Genomic DNA, 9,716 nt, shown 5'->3' with positions numbered 1-9,716 from the left:
CGTTCCTCATTTTTTGCATTTTTCGGCCAAACAACTAGAATTCCGCGCGATTCCCATATTTTTGTGTGCTATAGCCCACGCCTTCCGAGTGGTCCCGGGACCTCCTGACCCCTATCGCCTAAAATATTTCCGGACTATCAAATACGACCTAAGGAACCATAGTATCCGCCCCGCCATGATCGTTCCTCATTTTTTGCATTTTTCGGCCAAACAACTAGAATTCCGCGCGATTCCCATATTTTTGTGTGTTATATCCCACGCCTTCCGAGTGGTCCCGGGACCTCCGGACCCCTATCGCCTAATATTTTTCCGGACTATCAAATAAGACCAAGGGAACCATAGTCACCTCCCTACCAAGATCTTTCCAAATTATTTGCATGTTACTGAAAAAGACCTAGAATTTCGCCCGATTCCCATATGTGTGCTATACCCACGCATTCCGAGTGGTCCCAAGAGCCGCGGACCCCGATCGCCTAAAATTTTTCCGGGCAATCAAATACGACCTAAGGAACCATAGTATCCGCCCCGCCATGATCGTTCCTTATTTTTTGTGATTTTCGGCCAAACAACTAGAATTCCGCGCGATTCCCATATTTTTGTGTGTTATAGCCCACACCTTCCGAGTGGTCCCGGGACCTCCGGACCCCTATCGCCTAAAATTTTTCCGGACTATCAAATACGACCTAAGGAACCATAGTATCCACCCCGCCATGATCGTTCCTCATTTTTTTGTGTTTTTCGGCCAAACAACTAGAATTCCGTGCGATCCCATATTTTTGTGTGTTATAGCCCACGACTTCCGAGTGGTCCCGGGTCTCTGGACCCCTATCGCCTAAAATTTTTCCGGACTATCAAATAATACCTAAGGAACCATAGTCACCGCCCAGCCATGATCGTTCCTAGTTTTTTCTATTTTTCGGCCAAAAAACTAGAATTCCGCGCGATTCCCATATTTTCGTGTCCTATAGCCCACGCCTTCCAAGTGAACCCGGGAACTCCGGACCCCTATCGCCTAAAATTTTTTCGGACTATCAAATATGACCTAAGGAACCATAGTCACCGCCCAGCCATGATCATTCCTCATTTGTTGCGTTTTTCGGCCAAAAAACTAGAATTCCGCCCGATTACAATATTTTTGTGTGCTATTGCCCACCCTTCCAAGCGGTTCCGGGACCCACTGACCCTGATCGCCTAAAATTTTTCCGGGCCGTCAAATATGACCTAAGGAACCATAGTAACCACCTCGCCATGATCGTTCCTCATTTTTTGCATTTTTCGGCCAAACAACTAGAATTCCGCGCGATTCCCATATTTTTGTGTGCTATAGCCCACGCCTTCCGAGTGGTCCCGGGACCTCCTGACCCCTATCGCCTAAAATTTTTCCGGACTATCAAATACGACCTAAGGAACCATAGTATCCGCCCCGCCATGATCGTTCCTCATTTTTTGCATTTTCGGCCAAACAACTAGAATTCCGCGCGATTCCCATATTTTTGTGTGTTATATCCCACGCCTACCGAGTGGTCCCGGGACCTCCGGACCCCTATCGCCTAATATTTTTCCGGACTATCAAATAAGACCAAAGGAACCATAGTCACCGCCCTGCCAAGATCTTTCCAAATTATTTGCATGTTACTGAAAAAGACCTAGAATTTCGCCCGATTCCCATATTTTCGTGTGTTATAGCCACGCATTCCGAGTGGTCCCAAGAGCCGCGGACCCCGATCGCCTAAAATTTTTCCGGGCATATCAAATACGACCTAAGGAACCATAGTATCCGCCCCGCCATGATCGTTCCTCATTTTTTGCGTTTTTCGCCCAAACAACTACAATTCCGCGCGATTCCCATATTTTTGTGTGTTATAGCCCACACCTTCCGAGTGGTCCCGGGACCTCCGGACCCCTATCGCCTAAAATTTTTCCGGACTATCAAATACGACCTAAGGAACCATAGTATCCACCCCGCCATGATCGTTCCTCATTTTTTTGTGTTTTTCGGCCAAACAACTAGAATTCCGTGCGATCCCATATTTTTGTGTGTTATAGCCCACGACTTCCGAGTGGTCCCGGGTCTCTGGACCCCTATCGCCTAAAATTTTTCCGGACTATCAAATAAGACCTAAGGAACCATAGTCACTGCCCAGCCATGATCGTTCCTAGTTTTTTCTATTTTTCGGCCAAAAAACTAGAATTCCGCGCGATTCCCATATTTTCGTGTCCTATAGCCCACGCCTTCCAAGTGAACCCGGGAACTCCGGACCCCTATCGCCTAAAATTTTTCCGGACTATCAAATATGACCTAAGGAACCATAGTCACCGCCCAGCCATGATCATTCCTCATTTGTTGCGTTTTTCGGCCAAAAAACTAGAATTCCGCCCGATTACAATATTTTTGTGTGCTATTGCCCACCCTTCCAAGTGGTTCCGGGACCCACTGACCCCGATCGCCTAAAATTTTTCCGGGCTGTCAAATATGACCTAAGGAACCATAGTAACCACCTCGTCATGATCGTTCCTCATTTTTTGCATTTTTCGGCCAAACAAATAGAATTCCGCGCGATTCCCATATTTTTGTGTGCTATAGCCCACGCCTTCCGAGTGGTCCCGGGACCTCCTGACCCCTATCGCCTAAAATTTATTCGGACTATCAAATACGACCTAAGGAACCATAGTATCCGCCCCGCCATGATCGTTCCTCATTTTTTGCATTTTCGGCCAAACAACTAGAATTCCGCGCGATTCCCATATTTTTTTGTGTTATATCCCACGCCTACCGAGTGGTCCCGGGACCTCCGGAGCCCTATCGCCTAATATTTTTCCGGACTATCAAATAAGACGAAAGGAACCATAGTCACCGCCCTGCCAAGATCTTTCCAAATTATTTGCATGTTACTGAAAAAGACCTAGAATTTCGCCCGATTCCCATATTTTCGTGTGTTATAGCCACGCATTCCGAGTGGTCCCAAGAGCCGCGGACCCCGATCGCCTAAAATTTTTTCGGGCAATCAAATACGACCTAAGGAACCATAGTATCCGCCCCGCCATGATCATTCCTTATTTTTTGCGATTTTCGGCCAAACAACTAGAATTCCGCGCGATTCCCATATTTTTGTGTGTTATAGCCCACACCTTCCGAGTGGTCCCGGGACCTCCGGACCCCTATCGCCTAAAATTTTTTCGGACTATCAAATACGACCTAAGGAACCATAGTATCCACCCCGCCATGATCGTACCTCATTTTTTTTGTGTTTTTCGGCCAAACAACTAGAATTCCGTGCGATCCCATATTTTTGTGTGTTATAGCCCACGCCTTCCGAGTGGTCCCGGGTCTCTGGACCCCTATCGCCTAAAATTTTTCCGGACTATCAAATAAGACCTAAGGAACCATAATCACCACCCAGCCATGATCGTTCCTAGTTTTTTCTATTTTTCGGCCAAAAAACTAGAATTCCGCGCGATTCCCATATTTTCGTGTCCTATAGCCCACGCCTTCCAAGTGAACCCGGGAACTCCGGACCCCTATCGCCTAAAATTTTTCCGGATTATCAAATATGACCTAAGGAACCATAGTCACCGCCCAGCCACGATCATTCCTCATTTGTTGCATTTTTCGGCCAAAAAACTAGAATTCCGCCCGATTACAATATTTTTGTGTGCTATTGCCCACCCTTCCAAGTGGTTCCGGGACCCACTGACCCCGATCGCCTAAAATTTTTTCGGGCCGTCAAATACGACCTAAGGAACCATAGTAACCACCTCGCCATGATCGTTCCTCATTTTTTGCATTTTTCGGCCAAACAACTAGAATTCCGCGCGATTCCCATATTTTCGTGTCCTATAGCCCACGCCTTCCAAGCGAACCCGGGAACTCCGGACCCCTATCGCCTAAAATTTTTCCGGACTATCAAATATGACCTAAAGAACCATAGTCACCACCCAGCCATGATCATTCCTCATTTGTTGCGTTTTTCGGCCAAAAAAATAGAATTCCGCCCGATTACAATATTTTTGTGTGCTATTGCCCACCCTTACAAGTGGTTCCGGGACCCACTGACCCCGATCGCCTAAAATTTTTCCGGACCGTCAAATACGACCTAAGGAACCATAGTAACCACCTCGCCATGATCATTCCTCATTTTTTGCATTTTTCGGCCAAACAACTAGAATTTCGCGCGATTCCCATATTTTTGTGTGCTATAGCCCACGCCTTCCGAGTAGTCCCGGGACCTCCTGACCCCTATCGCCTAAAATTTTTCCGGACTACCAAATACGACCTAAGGAACCATAGTATCTGCCCCGCCATGATCGTTCCTCATTTTTTGCATTTTTCGGCCAAACAACTAGAATTCCGCGCGATTCCCATATTTTTGTGTGTTATATCCCACGCCTACCGAGTGGTCCCGGGACCTCCGGACCCCTATCGCCTAATATTTTTCCGGACTATCAAATAAGACCAAAGGAACCATAGTCACCGCCCTGCCAAGATCTTTCCAAATTATTTGCATGTTACTGAAAAAGACCTAGAATTTCGCCCGATTCCCATATTTTCATGTGTTATAGCCACGCATTCCGTGTGGTCCCAAGAGCCGCGGACCCCGATCGCCTAAACTTTTTCCGGAAAATCAAATACGACCTAAGGAACCATAGTATCCGCCCCGCCATGATCGTTCCTTATTTTTTGCGATTTTCGGCCAAACAACTAGAATTCCGCGCGATTCCCATATTTTTGTGTGTTATAGCCCACACTTTCCGAGTGGTCCCGGGACCTCCGGACCCCTATCGCCTAAAATTTTTCCGGACAAGCAAATACGACCTAAGGAACCATAGTATCCACCCCGCCATGATCGTTCCTCATTGTTTTGTGTTTTTTGGCCAAACAACTAGAATTCCGTGCGATCCCATATTTTTGTGTGTTATAGCCCACGCCTTTCGAGTGGTCCCGGGTCTCTGGACCCCTATCGCCTAAAATTTTTCCGGACTATCAAATAAGACGTAAGGAACCATAGTCACCGCCCAGCCATGAGCGTTCCTAGTTTTTTCTATTTTTCGGCCAAAAAACTAGAATTCCGCTTGATTCCCATATTTTCGTGTCCTATAGCACACGCCTTCCAAGTGAACCCGGGAACTCCAGACCCCTATCGCCTAAAATTTTTTCGGACTATCAAATACGACCTAAGGAACAATAGTATCCGCCCCGCCATGATCGTTCCTCATTTTTTGCGTTTTTCGGCCAAACAACTAGAATTTCGCGCGATTCCCGTATTTTTGTGTGTTATAGCCCATGCCTTCCGAGTGGTCCCGGGACCTCCGGAGCCCTATCGCCTAATATTTTTCCGGACTATCAAATAAGACCAAAGGAACCATAGTCACCGCCCTGCCAAGATCTTTCCAAATTATTTGCATGTTACTGAAAAAGACCTAGAATTTCGCCCGATTCCCATATTTTCGTGTGCTATACCAACGCATTCCGAGTGGTCCTAAGAGCCGCGGACCCCGATCGCCTAAAATTTTTCCGGGCAACCAAATACGACCCAAGGAACCATAGTATCCGCCCCGCCATGATCGTTCCTTATTTTTTGCGATTTTCAGCCAAACAACTTGAATTCCGCGCGATTCCCATATTTTTGTGTGTTATAGCCCACACCTTCCGAGTAGTCCCGGGACCTCCGGACCCCTATCGCCTAAAATTTTTCCGGACTATCAAATACGACCTAAGGAACCATAGTATCCACCCCGCCATGATCGTTCCTCATTTTTTGTGTGTTTTCGGCCAAACAACTAGAATTCCGTGCGATCCCATATTTTTGTGTGTTATAGCCCAGGCCTTCCTAGTGGTCCCAGGTCTCTGGACCCCTATCGCCTAACATTTTTCCGGACTATCAAATAAGACCTAAGGAACCATAGTCACCGCCCAGCCATGATCGTTCCTAGTTTTTTCAATTTTTCGGCCGAAAAACTAGAATTCCGCGCGATTCCCATATTTTCGTGTCCTATAGCACACGCCTTACAAGTGAACCCGGGAACTCCGAACCCCTATCGCCTAAAATTTTTCCGGACTATCAAATACGACCTAAGGAACCATAGTATCCGCCCCGCTATGATCGTTCCTTATTTTTTGCGATTTTCGGCCAAACAACTAGAATTCCGTGCGATCCTATATTTTTGTGTGTTATAGCCCACACCTTCCGAGTGGTCCCGGGTCTCTGGACCCCTATCGCCTAAAAATTTTCTGGACTATCAAATAAGACCTAAGGAACTATAGTCACCGCCCAGCCATGATCATTCCTAGTTTATTCTATTTTTCGGCCAAAAAACTAGAATTCCGCGCGATTCCCATATATTCGTGTCCTATAGCACACGCCTTCCAAGTGAACCCGGGAACTCCGGACCCCTATCGCCTAAAATTTTTCCGGACTATCAAATACGACCTAAGGAACCATAGTATCTGCCCCGCCATGATCGTTCCACATTTTTTGCGTTTTTCGGCCAAACAACTAGAATTTCGCGCGATTCCCATACTTTTGTGTGTTATAGCCCACGCCTTCCGAGTGGTCCCGGGACCTCCGGACCCCTATCGCCTAATATTTTTCCGGACTATCAAATAAGACCTAAGGAACCATAGTCACCGCCCTGTCAAGATCTTTCCACATTTTTTGCATGTTACTGAAAAAGACCTAGAATTTCGCCCGATTCCCATATTTTCGTGTGCTATACCCACGCATTCCGAGTGGTCCCAAGAGCCGCGGACCCCGATCGCCTAAAAGTTTTCCGGGCAATCAAATACGACCTAAGGAACCATAGTATCCGCCCCGCCATGATTGTTCCTTATTTTTTGCGATTTTCGGCCAAACAACTAGAATTCCGCGCGATTCCCATATTTTTGTGTGTTATAGCCCACACCTTCCGAGTGGTCCCAGGACCTCCGGACCCCTATCGCCTAAAATTTTTCGGACTATCAAATACGACCTAAGGAAACATAGTATCCACCCCGCCATGATCGTTCCTCATTTTTTGTGTTTTTCGGCCAAACAACTAGAATTCCGTGCGATCCCATATTTTTGTGTGTTATAGCCCACGCCTTCCGAGTGGTCCCGAGTCTCTGGACCCCTATCGCCTAAAATTTTTCCGGACTATCAAATAAGACCAAAGGAACCATAGTCACCGCCCAGCCATGATCGTTCCTAGTTTTTTCTGTTTTTCGGCCAAAAAACTAGAATTCCGCGCGATTCCCATATTTTCGTGTCCTATAGCCCACGCCGTCCAAGTGAACCCGGGAACACCGGACCCCTATCGCCTAAAATTTTTCCGGACTATCAAATACGACCTAAGGAACCATAGTCACTTCCCAGCCATGATCATTCCTCATTTTTTTGCGTTTTTCGACCAAAAAACTAGAATTCCGCGCGATTCCCATATTTTTGTGTGTTATAGCCCACGCCTTCCGAGTGGTCCCGGGACCTCCGGACCCCTATCGCCTAATATTTTTCCGGACTATCAAATAAGACCTAAGGAACCATAGTCACCGCCCTACCATGATCGTTCCTCAATTTTTGTGTTTTTCGGCCAAACAACAAGAATTCCGCGCGATTCCATATTTTTGTGTGTTATATAGCCCACGCCTTCAGAGTGGTCCTGGGTCTCCGGACCCCTATCGCCTAAAATTTTTCCGGACTATCAAATAAGACCTAAGGAACCATAGTCACTGCCCAGCCATGATCGTTCCTAGTTTTTTCTGTTTTTCGGCCAAAAAACTAGAATTCCGCGCGATTCCCATATTTTCGTGTCCTATTGCACACGCCTTCCAAGTGAACCCGGGAACTCCGGACCCCTATCGCCTAAAATTTTTCCGGACTATCAAATACGACCTAAGGAACCATAGTATCCGCCCCGCCATGATCGTTCCTCATTTTTTGCGTTTTTTGTCCAAACAACTAGAATTTCGCGCGATTCCCATATTTTTGTGTGTTATAGCCCACGCCTTCCGAGTGGTCCCGGGACCTCCGGACCCCTATCACCTAATATTTTTCCGGACTATCAAATAAGACTTAAGGAACCATAGTCACTGCCCAGCCATGATCGTTCCTAGTTTTTTCTATCTTTCGGCCAAAAAACTAGAATTCCGCGCGATTCCCATATTTTCGTGTCCTATAGCCCACGCCTTCCAAGTGAACCCGGGACCTCCGGACCCCTATCGCCTAAAATTTTTCCGGACTATCAAATACGACCTAAGGAACCATAGTCACCGCCCAGCCATGATCATTCCTCATTTGTTGCGTTTTTCGGCCAAAAAACTAGAATTCTGCCCGATTACAATATTTTTGTGTGCTATTGCCCACCCTTCCAAGTGGTTCCGGGACCCAGTGACCCCGATCGCCTAAAATTTTTCCAGGCCGTTAAATACGACCTAAGGAACCATAGTAACCACCTCGCCATGATCGTTCCTCATTTTTTGCATTTTTCGGCCAAACAACTAGAATTCCGCGCGATTCCCATATTTTTGTGTGTTATAGCCCACGCCTTCCGAGTGGTCCCGGGACCTCCTGACCCCTATCGCCTAATATTTTTCCGGACTATCAAATAAGACCTAAGGAACCATAGTCACCGCCCTGTCAAGATCTTTCCACATTTTTTGCATGTTACTGAAAAAGACCTAGAATTTCGCCCGATTCCCATATTTTCGTGTGCTATACCCACGCATTCCGAGTGGTCCCAAGAGCCGCGGACCCCGATCGCCTAAAATTTTTCCGGGCAATCAAATACGACCTAAGGAACCATAGTATCCGCCCCGCCATGATCGTTCCTTATTTTTTGCGATTTTCGGCCAATCAACTAGAATTCCGCGCGATTCCCATATTTTTGTGTGTTATAGCCCACACCTTCCGAGAGGTCCCGGGACCTCCGGACCCCTATCGCCTAAAATTTTTTCGGACTATCAAATACGACCTAAGGAACCATAGTAACCACCCCGCCATGATCGTTCCTCATTTTTTTGTGTTTTTCGGCCAAACAACTAGAATTCCGTGCGATCCCATATTTTTGTGTGTTATAGCCCACGACTTCCGAGTGGTCCCGGGTCTCTGGACCCCTATCGCCTAAAATTTTTCCGGACTATCAAATAAGACCTAAGGAACCATAGTCACCGCCCAGCAATGATCGTTCCTAGTTTTTTCTGTTTTTCGGCCAAAAAACAAGAATTCCGCGCGATTCCCATATTTTCATGTCCTATAGCCCACGCCTTCCAAGTGAACCCGGGAACTCCGGACCCCTATCGCCTAAAATTTTTCCGGACTATCAAATATGACCTAGGGAACCATAGTCACCGCCCAGCCATGATCATTCCTCATTTGTTGCGTTTTTCAGCCAAAAAACTAAAATTCCGCCCGATTACAATATTTTTCTGTGCTATTGCACCCTTCCAAGTGGTTCCGGGACCCACTGACCCCGATCGCCTAAAATTTTTCCGGGCCGTCAAATACGACCTAAGGAACCATAGTAACCACCTCGCCATGATCGTTCCTCATTTTTTGCATTTTTCGGCCAAACAACTAGAATTCCGCGCGATTCCCATATTTTTGTGTGTTATAGCCCACGCCTTCCGAGTGGTCCCGGGACCTCCTGACCCCTATCGCCTAAAATATTTCCGGACTATCAAATACGACCTAAGGAACCATAGTATCCGCCCCGCCATGATCGTTCCTCATTTTTTGCATTTTTCG

Source organism: Nicotiana tabacum, chromosome 4 (assembly GCF_000715075.1).
Source record: "Nicotiana tabacum cultivar K326 chromosome 4, ASM71507v2, whole genome shotgun sequence".
NCBI classification, from domain to species: domain Eukaryota; kingdom Viridiplantae; phylum Streptophyta; class Magnoliopsida; order Solanales; family Solanaceae; genus Nicotiana; species Nicotiana tabacum.
Note: the sequence above shows the minus strand (reverse complement) of the source record.